This window comes from Coregonus clupeaformis, chromosome 7 (assembly GCF_020615455.1).
Source record: "Coregonus clupeaformis isolate EN_2021a chromosome 7, ASM2061545v1, whole genome shotgun sequence".
Classification (NCBI taxonomy): Eukaryota; Metazoa; Chordata; class Actinopteri; order Salmoniformes; family Salmonidae; genus Coregonus; species Coregonus clupeaformis.
This window is the reverse complement of record NC_059198.1, coordinates 51,872,986-51,888,548: the sequence shown is the minus strand read 5'-3', so window position 1 is coordinate 51,888,548 and position 15,563 is coordinate 51,872,986. Positions and strand designations below refer to the sequence as shown.

General features: G+C 45.2%; 1 protein-coding gene across 2 annotated transcripts in view; it reads left to right on the top strand.

Moving 5' to 3' along the window:
- The window catches only part of LOC121569363 (guanine nucleotide exchange factor VAV3), a 168,849-nt gene that overhangs the window by 55,577 nt on the left and 97,709 nt on the right, over window positions 1-15,563 (top strand). The gene's annotated exons all lie outside the window — the stretch shown is intronic.

The window sequence follows — 15,563 nt, the reverse complement described above, 5'->3', positions numbered from 1 at the left end:
GGTTGAGAGAATGCCAAGAGTGTGCAAAGCTGTCATCAAGGCTAAGGGTGGCTACTTTAAAGAATCTGAAATATAAAATATATTTTGATTTGTTTAACACTTTTTTGGTTACTACATGATTCGATATGTGTTATTTCATAGTTTTGATGTCTTCACTATTATTCTACAATGTAGAAAATAGTAAAAAATAAAGATAAACCCTGGAATGAGTAGGTGTGTTCAAACTTTTGACTGGTACTGTATATAATGTGTTCAGGATGCTAGCTCTCTCTTGTTCAGTTACGATGTCAGTATTTCAAGTCATCTCTACATCTACCGGAAGCTGAAATCTTGCTGTTCTGAAACAGAAGTACGGCAGCGTGCGTCGCTAGCGGGGTTCGGGGCTGTCACGATCGTCGTAATAAGTGGATCCGGCTCCGGGCGTGACCACCACTCTCTAGCTACCCCCCCGTAGCACCCCTGGTCTGGTCTGGTAGCGTGCGTCGCTAGCAGGGTTCGAGGCTAAAGTCTTAGTCCAGACCTTCACCCAAAAGGCCCCTCTGAGAAACCAGTTGTTCCGTTTTGTTCTATGTCATCCAGCAGAGTGTAAAATGTGGGCTAGGGAGTCTCAAAGGGGAATTAGATAGGTAAGTCAATGGACTCAATGGGCGGCAGGTAGCTTAGTGAGAAAGAGCGTTGTGCCAGTAACCGAAAAGGTCGCTGGTTCTAATCCCCGAGCCGACTGGGTGAAAAATCTGTCGACGTGTCCTTGAGCAAGGCACTTAACCCTAATTGCTCCTGTAAGTCGCTCTGGATAAGAGCGTCTGCTAAATGACTAAAAATGTTTTTTAAAAATGTAAAAAATGACTACAGAGTTGGATACGTCTGTATGGTGGGGGTCTAGTGTAGAGGCTACAGGATGTCTTTTGACATTATCACAGTACAATTTTCTTAACGACAAAGACAGTTGTTACTGTCAGCTGTCTGTTCGGGGACTACGATACAATGCTGAACAGTACTACAGTGCCTAGCATCATCTCCAAGCAATAACCTCAGAGCCATGAGCCACTCACCAGGCTGGATTACAGCAGCGTATCTTCTCATTGGTCACGGTTGCCAGTCATGTCAGGAACAACAACAATATATCGCCACGGTTACATGGATTACGTGTCAGTTATGCAGATGAGATATGAGATTAGAATGAGATAATAAGGAGAGGATGATTCCAGGGCTCCTCATGCAAACACAGATATTATAATATCTACTGTATACGAAGATGCTATGTACACTATGACATAGTATGTATACCAACCGGGGAGTTATGCAGGCCTACTGTCAGTATGAGGAACCCATCAACAGTTTCACCATTTGTGATTGAACCCACAGACGTCATCGATTAATCAAAATATATTTAAACATTTTCCTCACCAAATTGTGTGTGACCAAAATCTGACCAAACGTATAAATTACCGGAAGACTAAATGTGCATAGGCCTGTAGTGACTTTTACTGTAGTTGGATGAAGCATACCTAAGAACGCAGTCAATCTGTGGACAGGGCAGTGACTGTATACACTGTACATAGTTGCACTATAGCACAGCCCTCCTTGTAACTTGACAACGTGACACTGTAGCACAGCCCTCCTTGTAACTTGACAACGTGACACTATAGCACAGCCCTCCTTGTAACTTGACAACGTGACACTGTAGCACAGCCCTCCTTGTAACTTGACAACGTGACACTATAGCACAGCCCTCCTTGTAACTTGACAACGTGACACTGTAGCACAGCCCTCCTTGTAACTTGACAACGTGACACTGTAGCACAGCCCTCCTTGTAACTTGACAACGTGACACTGTAGCACAGCCCTCCTTGTAACTTGACAACATGACACTGTAGCACAGCCCTCCCTGTAACTTGAGAAATCTCTGTGGGCCCCAGTGCCTGCCACTGATGCATAATGTACATTTTCCTGCCTCACTAATAGCATTCATTGATACACCATTGTCCTTCTGAGAGCATTAGAGCCAGGGTCATTGAATAATGGAAAAGGGAAACTGTCACAGTGCTGCCTGGAGAACAGGTTCTCAACTCATTAGACAATGGCTGGGTCTTAAATGGCACCCTATTCCCTATATAGTGCACTCCTTTTTACCAGAGCCATATGCAGTGCTCTGCAATGCCCCGGTGAAAAGGAGTGCACTATGTATAAGGGACCATTTGGGACGCAGCCTGTGTGACAGCGCTACTTGGAGAGAACAGGACGGAGTCATTAGACTACCAGTATGTGTTTCAGCTGCAGGGCTGTCTGCCCTCTCTGACCAGAGTCCTACTAACACACTTACCCTGAACCCCAAACTAGCCCCTAGCCCCCAACCCCTAGCCCCTAACCCCTAGCCCCTAACCCCTAACCCCTAGCCCCTAGCCCTTAGCCCCAAACCCTAGCCCCTAACCCCTAGCACCCAACCCCTAGCCCCCACTAGCCCCCTAGCCCCCTAGCCCCCTAGCCCCCCAACCCCTAGCCCCCAACCCCTAGCCCCCCAACCCCTAGCCCCTAACCCCTAGCCCCTAACCCCTAGCCCCTAGCCCTTAGCCCCAAACCCTAGCCCCTAACCCCCAACCCCTAGCCCCTAACCCCTAGCACCCAACCCCTAGCCCCTAGCCCTTTAAGCCCTTTTGTGGATCTGAGAGGAAGAGGAGGGGTAGTGTTTTGACTATGTGTCCTCTGTGATCAGTCCCACTAACACACTTATACATTGAGAGATAGGATGCATCCAAAATGGAACTCTATTCCCTATATAGTGCACTAATTTGGACCACAGCTCTGGGCGTTGGTCAAAAGTAGTGCACTCTGTAGGGATTTGGATGTCATTTGGGACTCAGCCACACATTTGAGAGGTGGAGTGTGTAGTGTTTCCACTGACGCCGACAGTAGAGTCCAATCACCTTGACTGTGATAACACTGAAGCCGACAGTAGAGTCCAATCACCTTGACTGTGATAACACTGAAGCCGACAGTAGAGTCCAATCACCTTGACTGTGATAACACTGAAGCCGACAGTAGAGTCCAATCACCTTGACTGTGATAACACTGAAGCCGACAGTAGAGTCCAATCACCTTGACTGGGATAACACTGAAGCCGACAGTAGAGTCCAATCACCTTGACTGTGATAACACTGAAGCCGACAGTAGAGTCCAATCACCTTGACTGTGATAACACTGAAGCCGACAGCAGAGTCCAATCACCTTGACTGTGATAACACTGAAGCCGACAGCAGAGTCCAATCACCTTGACTGTGATAACACTGAAGCCGACAGTAGAGTCCAATCACCTTGACTGTGATAACACTGAAGCCGACAGCAGAGTCCAATCACCTTGACTGTGATAACACTGAAGCCGACAGCAGAGTCCAATCACCTTGACTGTGATAACACTGAAGCCGACAGTAGAGTCCAATCACCTTGACTGGGATAACACTGAAGCCGACAGCAGAGTCCAATCACCTTGACTGTGATAACACTGAAGCCGACAGCAGAGTCCAATCACCTTGACTGTGATAACACTGAAGCCGACAGTAGAGTCCAATCACCTTGACTGTGATAACACTGAAGCCGACAGTAGAGTCCAATCACCTTGACTGTGATAACACTGAAGCCGACAGTAGAGTCCAATCACCTTGACTGGGATAACACTGAAGCCGACAGTAGAGTCCAATCACCTTGACTGGGATAACACTGAAGCCGACAGTAGAGTCCAATCACCTTGACTGTGATAACACTGAAGCCGACAGTAGAGTCCAATCACCTTGACTGGGATAACACTGAAGCCGACAGTAGAGTCCAATCACCTTGACTGGGATAACACTGAAGCCGACAGTAGAGTCCAATCACCTTGACTGGGATAACACTGAAGCCGACAGTAGAGTCCAATCACCTTGACTGTGATAACACTGAAGCCGACAGTAGAGTCCAATCACCTTGACTGTGATAACACTGAAGCCGACAGTAGAGTCCAATCACCTTGACTGTGATAACACTGAAGCCGACAGTAGAGTCCAATCACCTTGACTGGGATAACACTGAAGCCGACAGTAGAGTCCAATCACCTTGACTGTGATAACACTGAAGCCGACAGTAGAGTCCAATCACCTTGACTGTGATAACACTGAAGCCGACAGCAGAGTCCAATCACCTTGACTGTGATCAGGTTTACACACCGTGAGACATGGGCTTCAGCTCTACTTGACTGTTCCATGACCCGTGGTGGTGTCACCGTGTTGAGTCAGCGTTGGTGGATTCCATGAAAGGGAGAGAATATCTGCTGTTTGTGGCGGTGTTGTTCTGTGAGAGCTTAAACTGTGATGTCTGGTTGTGGTATTGAATAAGGAAGCCCTGGTATTGAATAATGAAGCCCTGGTATTGAATAAGGAAGCCCTGGTATTGAATAAGGAAGCCCTGGTATTGAATAAGGAAGCCCTGGTATTGAATAAGGAAGCCCTGGGTTACCATTGAACCATGGTCTAGTTGATGTTCTTCTTTCCTTAACCATATACAGTGCAGTGAGAGTGGGATTGTAAGAGGTGGTTGAAGTTTCATATAGAAACTAGAATAGGAGCAATATGACATTTTGTTTTAGAGAGTTCATATGGTTCCTTCGTCAGTTCTGTGACAAGCCTTCTGAGATGTTGCTAACAAGTTTACTACTGTCAGAAAAATTATGGCTTGGCACTGATGCATGTGCAGTGTAGCTGCCTGTGGCTATGAATGGATGTGTGTGTGTTGTTGTTGTTGGTGGGAGTGTGAGTGTGTGTGTGTGTGGCAATGTGTGTGTGTGACTGTTATACTGTGAATGTGCACTGTATGTGAGAAAAGGTTGTTTTTGAGTGTTTCTCTGTGTGTGTGTGTGTGTGTGTGTGTGCGTGCGTGCGTGTGCGTGCGTGCGTGCGTGCGTGCGTGCGTGCGTGCGTGCGTGCGTGCGTGTGTTGTGGCCAGCCCCAGGGTAGTAGTAGTTACTGAGGATTCTGTGATGCACCTTGGCAGCAGTGCCGCCCTTGTCTTTGGTGTCAGACAGGATGGAGTTATAAGCTTCTCACACCCCAGCACAAGGGAGAGAGAGAGAGAGAGAGACTGGGGGAGAGAGGGAGAGAGAGAGAGAGAGAAGGGCTGGGGGAGAGAGGGAAAGAGAGAGAGAGAAGGGCTGGGGGAGAGAGGCTGGGAGAGAGAGGGAAAGAGAGAGTGTAGAAAGGAATAGTAAATGAGTCAAACAATAATAGATAGAGAGAGAACTAGGCAATAGAAGAGTGAGGGAGAGGGTCCATTGTGGTTCAGTTGGTTGAGCATGGTGCTTGTGAGGGAGAGGGTCCATTGTGGTTCAGTTGGTTGAGCATGGTGCTTGTGAGGGAGAGGGTCCATTGTGGTTCAGTTGGTTGAGCATGGTGCTTGTGAGGGAGAGGGTCCATTGTGGTTCAGTTGGTTGAGCATGGTGCTTGTGAGGGAGAGGGTCCATTGTGGTTCAGTTGGTTGAGCATGGCGCTTGCAACGCTAGGTTGTGGGTTCAATTCCCATGGGGGACTAGTTCAAAAAAGTATGAAAATGTAAGCTGTTTCCCCTACTACAGATAACAGTACATGGAGCTGTTTCCCCCTACTATAGATAACAGTACATGGAGCTGTTTCCCCTTACTATAGATAACAGTACATGGAGCTGTTTCCCCCTACTATAGATAACAGTACATGGAGCTGTTTCCCCTACTATAGATAACAGTACATGGAGCTGTTTCCCCTACTATAGATAACAGTACATGGAGCTGTTTCCCCTACTATAGATAACAGTACATGGAGCTGTTTCCCCTACTATAGATAACAGTACATGGAGCTGTTTCCCCTACTGTAGATAACAGTACATTGAGCTGTTTCCCCCTACTATAGATAACAGTACATGGAGTTGTTTCCCCTACTACAGATAACAGTACATGGAGCTGTTTCCCCTACTAGAGATAACAGTACATGGAGCTGTTTCCCCTACTGCAGATAACAGTACATGGAGCTGTTTCCCCTACTACAGATAACAGTACATGGAGCTGTTTCCCCCTACTACAGATAACAGTACATGGAGCTGTTTCCCCTACTAGAGATAACAGTACATGGAGCTGTTTCCCCTACTACAGATAACAGTACATGGAGCTGTTTCCCCTACTAGAGATAACAGTACATGGAGCTGTTTCCCCTACTATAGATAACAGTACATGGAGCTGTTTCCCCTACTATAGATAACAGTACATGGAGCTGTTTCCCCTACTGCAGATAACAGTACATGGAGCTGTTTCCCCTACTACAGATAACAGTACATGGAGCTGTTTCCCCTACTACAGATAACAGTACATGGAGCTGTTTCCCCTACTACAGATAACAGTACATGGAGCTGTTTCCCCTACTACAGATAACAGTACATGGAGCTGTTTCCCCCTACTATAGATAACAGTACATGGAGCTGTTTCCCCTACTATAGATAACAGTACATGGAGCTGTTTCCCCCTACTATAGATAACAGTACATGGAGCTGTTTCCCCTACTACAGATAACAGTACATGGAGCTGTTCCCTCTACTGTAGATAACAGTACATGGAGCTGTTTCCCCTACTACAGATAACAGTACATGGAGCTGTTTCCCCCTACTATAGATAACAGTATATGGAGCTGTTTCCCCTACTACAGATAACAGTACATGGAGCTGTTCCCTCTACTGTAGATAACAGTACATGGAGCTGTTTCCCCTACTGTAGATAAAAGTACATGGAGCTGTTTCCCCTACTATAGATAACAGTACATGGAGCTGTTTCCCCTACTACAGATAACAGTACATGGAGCTGTTTCCCCCTACTACAGATAACAGTACATGGAGCTGTTTCCCCCTACTACAGATAACAGTACATGGAGCTGTTTCCCCTACTATAGATAACAGTACATGGAGCTATTTCCCCTACTGTAGATAACAGTACATGGAGCTGTTCCCCCTACTATAGATAACAGTACATGGAGCTGTTTCCCCTACTGTAGATAACAGTACATGGAGCTGTTTCCCCTACTGTAGATAACAGTACATGGAGCTGTTTCCCCTACTATAGATAACAGTACATGGAGCTGTTTCCCCTACTATAGATAACAGTACATGGAGCTGTTTCCCCTACAGTAGATAACAGTACATGGAGCTGTTTCCCCTACTATAGATAACAGTACATGGAGCTGTTTCCCCTACTATAGATAACAGTACATGGAGCTGTTTCCCCTACTGCAGATAACAGTACATGGAGCTGTTTCCCCTACTGTAGATAACAGTACATGGAGCTGTTTCCCCTACTGTAGATAACAGTACATGGAGCTGTTTCCCCTACTGTAGATAACAGTACATGGAGCTGTTTCCCCTACTATAGATAACAGTACATGGAGCTGTTTCCCCTACTGTAGATAACAGTACATGGAGCTGTTTCCCCCTACTATAGATAACAGTACATGGAGCTGTTTCCCCTACTATAGATAACAGTACATGGAGCTGTTTCCCCTACTACAGATAACAGTACATGGAGCTGTTTCCCCTACTACAGATAACAGTACATGGAGCTGTTTCCCCTACTACAGATAACAGTACATGGAGCTGTTTCCCCTACTATAGATAACAGTACATGGAGCTGTTTCCCCTACTATAGATAACAGTACATGGAGCTGTTTCCCCTACTACAGATAACAGTACATGGAGCTGTTCCCCCTACTACAGATAACAGTACATGGAGCTGTTTCCCCTACTATAGATAAAAGTACATGGAGCTGTTTCCCCTACTACAGATAACAGTACATGGAGCTGTTTCCCCCTACTATAGATAACAGTACATGGAGCTGTTTCCCCCTACTGTAGATAACAGTACATGGAGCTGTTTCCCCTATTAATAACTATAGATAACAGTACATGGAGCTGTTTCCCCTACTGTAGATAACAGTACATGGAGCTGTTTCCCCTACTATAGATAACAGTACATGGAGCTGTTTCCCCTACTATAGATAACAGTACATGGAGCTGTTTCCCCTACTATAGATAACAGTAAATGGAGCTGTTTCCCCCTACTATAGATAACAGTACATGGAGCTGTTTCCCCTACTACAGATAACAGTACATGGAGCTGTTTCCCCTACTATAGATAACAGTACATGGAGCTGTTTCCCCTACTGTAGATAACAGTACATGGAGCTGTTTCCCCTACTACAGATAACAGTACATGGAGCTGTTTCCCCGTACTATAGATAACAGTACATGGAGCTGTTTCCCCCTACTATAGATAACAGTACATGGAGCTGTTTCCCCCTACTATAGATAACAGTACATGGAGCTGTTTCCCCTACTGTAGATAAAACTATAGATAACAGTACATGGAGCTGTTTCCCCTACTGTAGATAACAGTACATGGAGCTGTTTCCCCTACTATAGATAACAGTACATGGAGCTGTTTCCCCTACTACAGATAACAGTACATGGAGCTGTTTCCCCTACTATAGATAACAGTACATGGAGCTGTTTCCCCTACTACAGATAACAGTACATGGAGCTGTTTCCCCCTACTATAGATAACAGTACATGGAGCTGTTTCCCCTACTGTAGATAACAGTACATGGAGCTGTTTCCCCTACTACAGATAACAGTACATGGAGCTGTTTCCCCTACTATAGATAACAGTACATGGAGCTGTTTCCCCTACTATAGATAACAGTACATGGAGCTGTTTTCCCCTACTGCAGATAACAGTACATGGAGCTGTTTCCCCTACTACAGATAACAGTACATGGAGCTGTTTCCCCCTACTATAGATAACAGTACATGGAGCTGTTTCCCCTACTATAGATAACAGTACATGGAGCTGTTTCCCCTACTGTAGATAACAGTAAATGGAGCTGTTTCCCCCTACTATAGATAACAGTACATGGAGCTGTTTCCCCTACTATAGATAACAGTACATGGAGCTGTTTCCCCTACTATAGATAACAGTACATGGAGCTGTTTCCCCTACTATAGATAACAGTACATGGAGCTGTTTCCCCTACTATAGATAACAGTACATGGAGCTGTTTCCCCCTACTATAGATAACAGTAAATGGAGCTGTTTCCCCCTACTATAGATAACAGTACATGGAGCTGTTTCCCCTACTACAGATAACAGTACATGGAGCTGTTTCCCCTACTATAGATAACAGTACATGGAGCTGTTTCCCCGTACTATAGATAACAGTACATGGAGCTGTTTCCCCCTACTACAGATAACAGTACATGGAGCTGTTTCCTACTACAGATAACAGTACATGGAGCTGTTTCCCCTACTATAGATAACAGTACATGGAGCTGTTTCCCCTACTACAGATAACAGTACATGGAGCTGTTTCCCCTACTACAGATAACAGTACATGGAGCTGTTTCCCCTACTACAGATAACAGTACATGGAGCTGTTTCCCCTACTATAGATAACAGTACATGGAGCTGTTTCCCCTACTATAGATTTTTTTACATTTACATTTTAGTCATTTAGCAGACGCTCTTATCCAGAGCGACTTACAGTTAGTGATTACATATTTTTTTTTATACTGGCCCCCCGTGGGAATCGAACCCACAACCCTGGCGTTGCAAACGCCATGCTCTATCAACTGAGCTACATCCCTGCCGGCCATTCCCTCCCCTACCCTAGACGACGCTGTGCCAATTATGCGCCGCCCATGAGTCTCCCGGTCGCGGCCGGCTGCGACAGAGCCTGGATTCGAACCAGGATCTCTAGTGGCACAGTTAGCACTGCGATGCAGTGCCTTAGACCACTGCGCCACTCAGGACAGTACATGGAGCTGTTTCCCCTACTACAGATAACAGTACATGGAGCTGTTTCCCCTACTATAGATAACAGTACATGGAGCTGTTTCCCCTACTACAGATAACAGTACATGGAGCTGTTTCTCCTACTATAGATAACAGTACATGGAGCTGTTTCCCCTACTACAGATAACAGTACATGGAGCTGTTTCCCCTACTACAGATAACAGTACATGGAGCTGTTTCCCCTACTATAGATAACAGTATATGGAGCTGTTTCCCCTACTACAGATAACAGTACATGGAGCTGTTTCCCCTACTATAGATAACAGTACATGGAGCTGTTTCCCCTACTGTAGATAACAGTACATGGAGCTGTTTCCCCTACTACAGATAACAGTACATGGAGCTGTTTCCCCTACTATAGATAACAGTACATGGAGCTGTTTCCCCTACTGCAGATAACAGTACATGGAGCTGTTTCCCCTACTATAGATAACAGTACATGGAGCTGTTTCCCCTACTGCAGATAACAGTACATGGAGCTGTTTCCCCTACTATAGATAACAGTACATGGAGCTGTTTCCCCTACTACAGATAACAGTACATGGAGCTGTTTCCCCTACTACAGATAACAGTACATGGAGCTGTTTCCCCTACTATAGATAACAGTACATGGAGCTGTTTCCCCTACTGCAGATAACAGTACATGGAGCTGTTTCCCCCTACTATAGATAACAGTACATGGAGCTGTTTACCCTACTATAGATAACAGTACATGGAGCTGTTTCCCCTACTACAGATAACAGTACATGGAGCTGTTTCCCCTACTACAGATAACAGTACATGGAGCTGTTTCCCCTACTGTAGATAACAGTACATGGAGCTGTTTCCCCTACTACAGATAACAGTACATGGAGCTGTTTCCCCTACTACAGATAACAGTACATGGAGCTGTTTCCCCTACTATAGATAACAGTACATGGAGCTGTTTCCCCTACTACAGATAACAGTACATGGAGCTGTTTCCCCTACTATAGATAACAGTATATGGAGCTGTTTCACCTACTACAGATAACAGTACATGGAGCTGTTTCCCCCTACTATAGATAACAGTACATGGAGCTGTTTCCCCTACTGTAGATAACAGTACATGGAGCTGTTTCCCCTACTACAGATAACAGTACATGGAGCTGTTTCCCCTACTATAGATAACAGTATATGGAGCTGTTTCCCCTACTGCAGATAACAGTACATGGAGCTGTTTCCCCTATTATAGATAACAGTACATGGAGCTGTTTCCCCTAGTGTAGATAACAGTACATGGAGCTGTTTCCCCTACTATAGATAACAGTACATGGAGCTGTTTCCCCTACTATAGATAACAGTACATGGAGCTGTTTCCCCTACTACAGATAACAGTACATGGAGCTGTTTCCCCTACTACAGATAACAGTACATGGAGCTGTTTCCCCTACTAGAGATAACAGTACATGGAGCTGTTTCCCCTACTATAGATAACAGTACATGGAGCTGTTTCCCCTACTATAGATAACAGTACATGGAGCTGTTTCCCCTACTATAGATAACAGTACATGGAGCTGTTTCCCCTACTAGAGATAACAGTACATGGAGCTGTTTTCCCTACTACAGATAACAGTACATGGAGCTGTTTCCCCTACTATAGATAACAGTACATGGAGCTGTTTCCCCTACTGTGGATAATAGTAAGAACATTTTCATCAGATGTTGAGGGACATAGTTTCCCCTTTGAAATACAAAACATCATTGTAAATCGTTCTCTTTCATATTTAAGCATGCACCCGCACCGCACACACATCCACACGCACACACACACGCACACATACACTCACACTCACACACACACACGCACACACACTCACACTTGCTGTAGCTAAAGAAGTGATTATGTCTTAATCACACTATCTCTGTTCTTTTATCTCGTGTTGCCTCTAATCCTTCTGGCATTAATCAAATTAGATGAAATTAAATAATGTAAATTGTCTGAACCCCATCAAAGGCAGGTGTCCCTGTGTTCCTGACTGTCTTATCCTGCACCTGTTACTGATCTGATCCAGACGCTATGGGACTCTGTCTGACTCACTGACTGACTGACCATGACTGTGAGATCTTCTGATCTGGTATTCCAATGGCCTGAGGTAGGCTCTGTCCTCTGTCCTGGTATTCCTATGGCCTGAGGTGGCCTCTGTTCTCTGTCCTGGTATTCCTATGGCCTGAGGTAGGCTCTGTTCTCTGTCCTGGTATTCCTATGGCCTGAGGTAGGCTCTGTCCTCTGTCCTGGTATTCCTATGGCCTGAGGTGGCCTCTGTTCTCTGTCCTGGTATTCCTATGGCTTGCTGTCCTTTGTCCTGGTATTCCTATGTCCTGAGGTGGCATCTGTTCTCTGTCCTGGTATTCCTATGGCCTGAGGTAGGCTCTGTTCTCTGTCCTGGTATTCCTATGGCCTGAGGTAGGCTCTGTTCTCTGTCCTGGTATTCCTATGGCCTGAGGTGGGCTCTGTTCTCTGTCCTGGTATTCCTATGGCCTGAGGTAGGCTCTGTCCTCTGTCCTGGTATTCCTATGGCCTGAGGTGGCCTCTGTTCTCTGTCCTGGTATTCATATGGCCTGAGGTGGGCTCTGTCCTCTGTCCTGGTATTCATATGGCCTGAGGTGGGCTCTGTCCTCTGTCCTGGTATTCCTATGGCCTGAGGTAGGCTCTGTTCTCTGTCCTGGTGTTCATATGGCCTGAGGTGGCCTCTGTCCTCTGTCCTGGTGTTCATATGGCCTGAGGTGGCCTCTGTCCTCTGTCCTGGTGTTCATATGGCCTGTCCTCAAATTCACTTACCATGTGATGGGGTTTGAACTGCCTTTGTCAAACATTGCAATGTTTGTAATGATGTGCTATCTGAGTCTTGATAGAATGTGTGTTGAAAGTGAGCAGTATTTTATAGTCTGTATAAAAGTGGTGTTTTGTAAGAATGTGTTCCGTGTTTATGACTCATGGATTGATTGAGGAGAAGTCTATGACAGAGCACTTCACCTAACCCAGTGGAGAGGGGTTAACTGAGATTACACTTCACCTAACCCAGTGGAGAGGGGTTAACTGAGGTTACACTTCACCTAACCCAGTGGAGAGGGGTTAACTGAGATTACACTTCACCTAACCCAGTAGAGAGGGGTTAACTGAGATTACACTTCACCTAACCCAGTGGAGAGGGGTTAACTCAGATTACACTTCACCTAACCCAGTGGAGAGGGGTTAACTGATGTGACACTTCACCTAACCCAGTGGAGAGGGGTTAACTGAGATTACACTTCACCTAACCCAGTGGAGAGGGGTTAACTGAGATTACACTTCACCTAACCCAGTAGAGAGGGATTAACTGATATTACACTTCACCTAACCCAGTGGAGAGGGGTTAACTGAGATTACACTCCACCTAACCCGGTGGAGAGGGGTTAACTGAGATTACACTTAACCCCTCTCCACCGGGTTAGGTTAAGTGTAATCTCAGTTAACCCCTCTCCACCGGGTTAAATTAACTGAGATTATACTTAACCTAACCATGTGGAGAGGGGTTAACTGAGATTACACTTCACTTAACCCAGTGGAGAGGGGTTAACTGAGATTACACTTCACCTAACCCAGTGGAGAGGGGTTAACTGATATTACACTTCACCTAACCCGGTGGAGAGGGGTTAACTGATATTACACTTCACCTAACCCAGTGGAGAGGGGTTAACTGAGATTACACTTCACCTAACCCTGTGGAGAGGGGTTAACTGATATTACACTTCACCTAACCCTGTGGAGAGGGGTTAACTGAGATTACACTTCACCTAACCCAGTGGAGAGGGGTTAACTGATATTACACTTCACCTAACCCTGTGGAGAGGGGTTAACTGAGATTACACTTCACCTAACCCTGTGGAGAGGGGTTAACTGAGATTATATTTCACCTAACCCTGTGGAGAGGGGTTAACTGAGATTACACTTCACCTAACTCAGTGGAGAGGGGTTAACTCAGATTACACTTCACCTAACCCAGTGGAGAGGGGTTAATTGAGATTACACTTCACCTAACCCAGTGGAGAGGGGTTAACTGAGAGTACACTTCACCTAACCCAGTAGAGAGGGGTTAACTGAGATTGCACTTCACCTAACCCAGTGGAGAGGGGTTAACTGAGAATACACTTCACCTAACCCAGTGGAGAGGTAGAGAGGTAGAGAGGTATAGAGGTAGAGAGGTATAGAGGTAGAGAGGTAGAGAGGTATAGAGGTATAGAGGTAGAGAGGTAGAGAGGTAGAGAGGTAGAGAGGTAGAGAGGTAGAGAGGTATAGTATAGAGGTATAGTATAGAGGTAGAGAGGTATAGAGGTAGAGAGGTATAGAGGTATAGAGGTAGAGAGGTAGAGAGGTATAGAGGTAGAGAGGTAGAGAGGTGAGAGGTATGGGGGTAGGGGGTAGAGGGGTAGAGGGTAGAGGTAGAGAGGTAGAGAGGTAGAGAGGTAGAGAGGTATAGAGGTATAGAGGTAGAGAGGTAGAGAGGTAGAGAGGTAGAGAGGTAGAGAGGTAGAGAGGTAGAGAGGTAGAGAGGTATAAAGGTATAGAGTATCTACAGTATGGATCTTGCACAGCTGTGAAACAGTATAAATCATATGGCCACCAACCAATATCCTGTGTGTGTGTGTGTGTGTGTGTGTGTGTGTCTGTGTGTCTGTGTCTATGTGTGTGTGTGTGCGTTTAATGTGATTCATTTTGTAGCCTGGCTGGGGGAGGGGACGTCTAGATGAGCTGGTGTGATCATTGTTGATCAGCAAGAGCTGAGGGCTAGGGGCTAAATGTGTGTGTGTGTGTGTGTGTGTGTGTGTGTGTTTATAGACCAATAGATAATCTACAGAGAAATAGGAAGGAACTACAACATATGAGTCAACAGGACATTTCTATTTGTTACACAATATCAAGCCACTATAAGAACAGTGTTAAAGTGATTTGTATTAAGTGGTATTTTGGCTCATTAGCATACAGTTAGAAAGGCTCTCAGCCTATCAGGTCGCGGACAGGGTCATTACTGACCACTTCAGCGTGAAATTACGTGTCGTACGTCATACTTGTCAATCACATGTTCACTGACTCAAAGAGCCGAACACTTCTAATTAAGTTAAAGATACAATCATTGATTTTATTCTTCAACCACTTTTACACTATTTTATCGTTACATTGGTCTATTTGGATTTTCCTTTCATTGCTTTATTTTATCTAGTAATTAATGTACCATGATTTACTTACAGGAATTCTCTATAGGGAGTGTAATGGGGAAATGTATGATCACTAAAGTTCAGACTCAGTGTAGAGTGATTGATTAGCACAATGTTGAGCATATTTATATAATTTTTTTTTCTTTCTGTAATACACATGATTTCCAGTGTTCTGTTTCTGACACTCAAGGTGGAGGTTGATGGTCACTAGACTTAAAGAGATACTTCAGTCTGGCGTCAATCACTATCCACAGATATGAGAATAATCCATAACATTCAGTATTAAAAGGGATACTTTGAGATTTTGGCAATGAGGCCCTTTTTCTACTTCCCCCAGTGTCAGATGATTTTGTGGATACCATTTTTATTTATCTGTGTCTAGCAGATACCCATAGACTTCCAGTCATTGCGCTAATGCTAGTTAGCATTGGTTAGCGAAACTACCTCTTCCTTCATACTGGACACA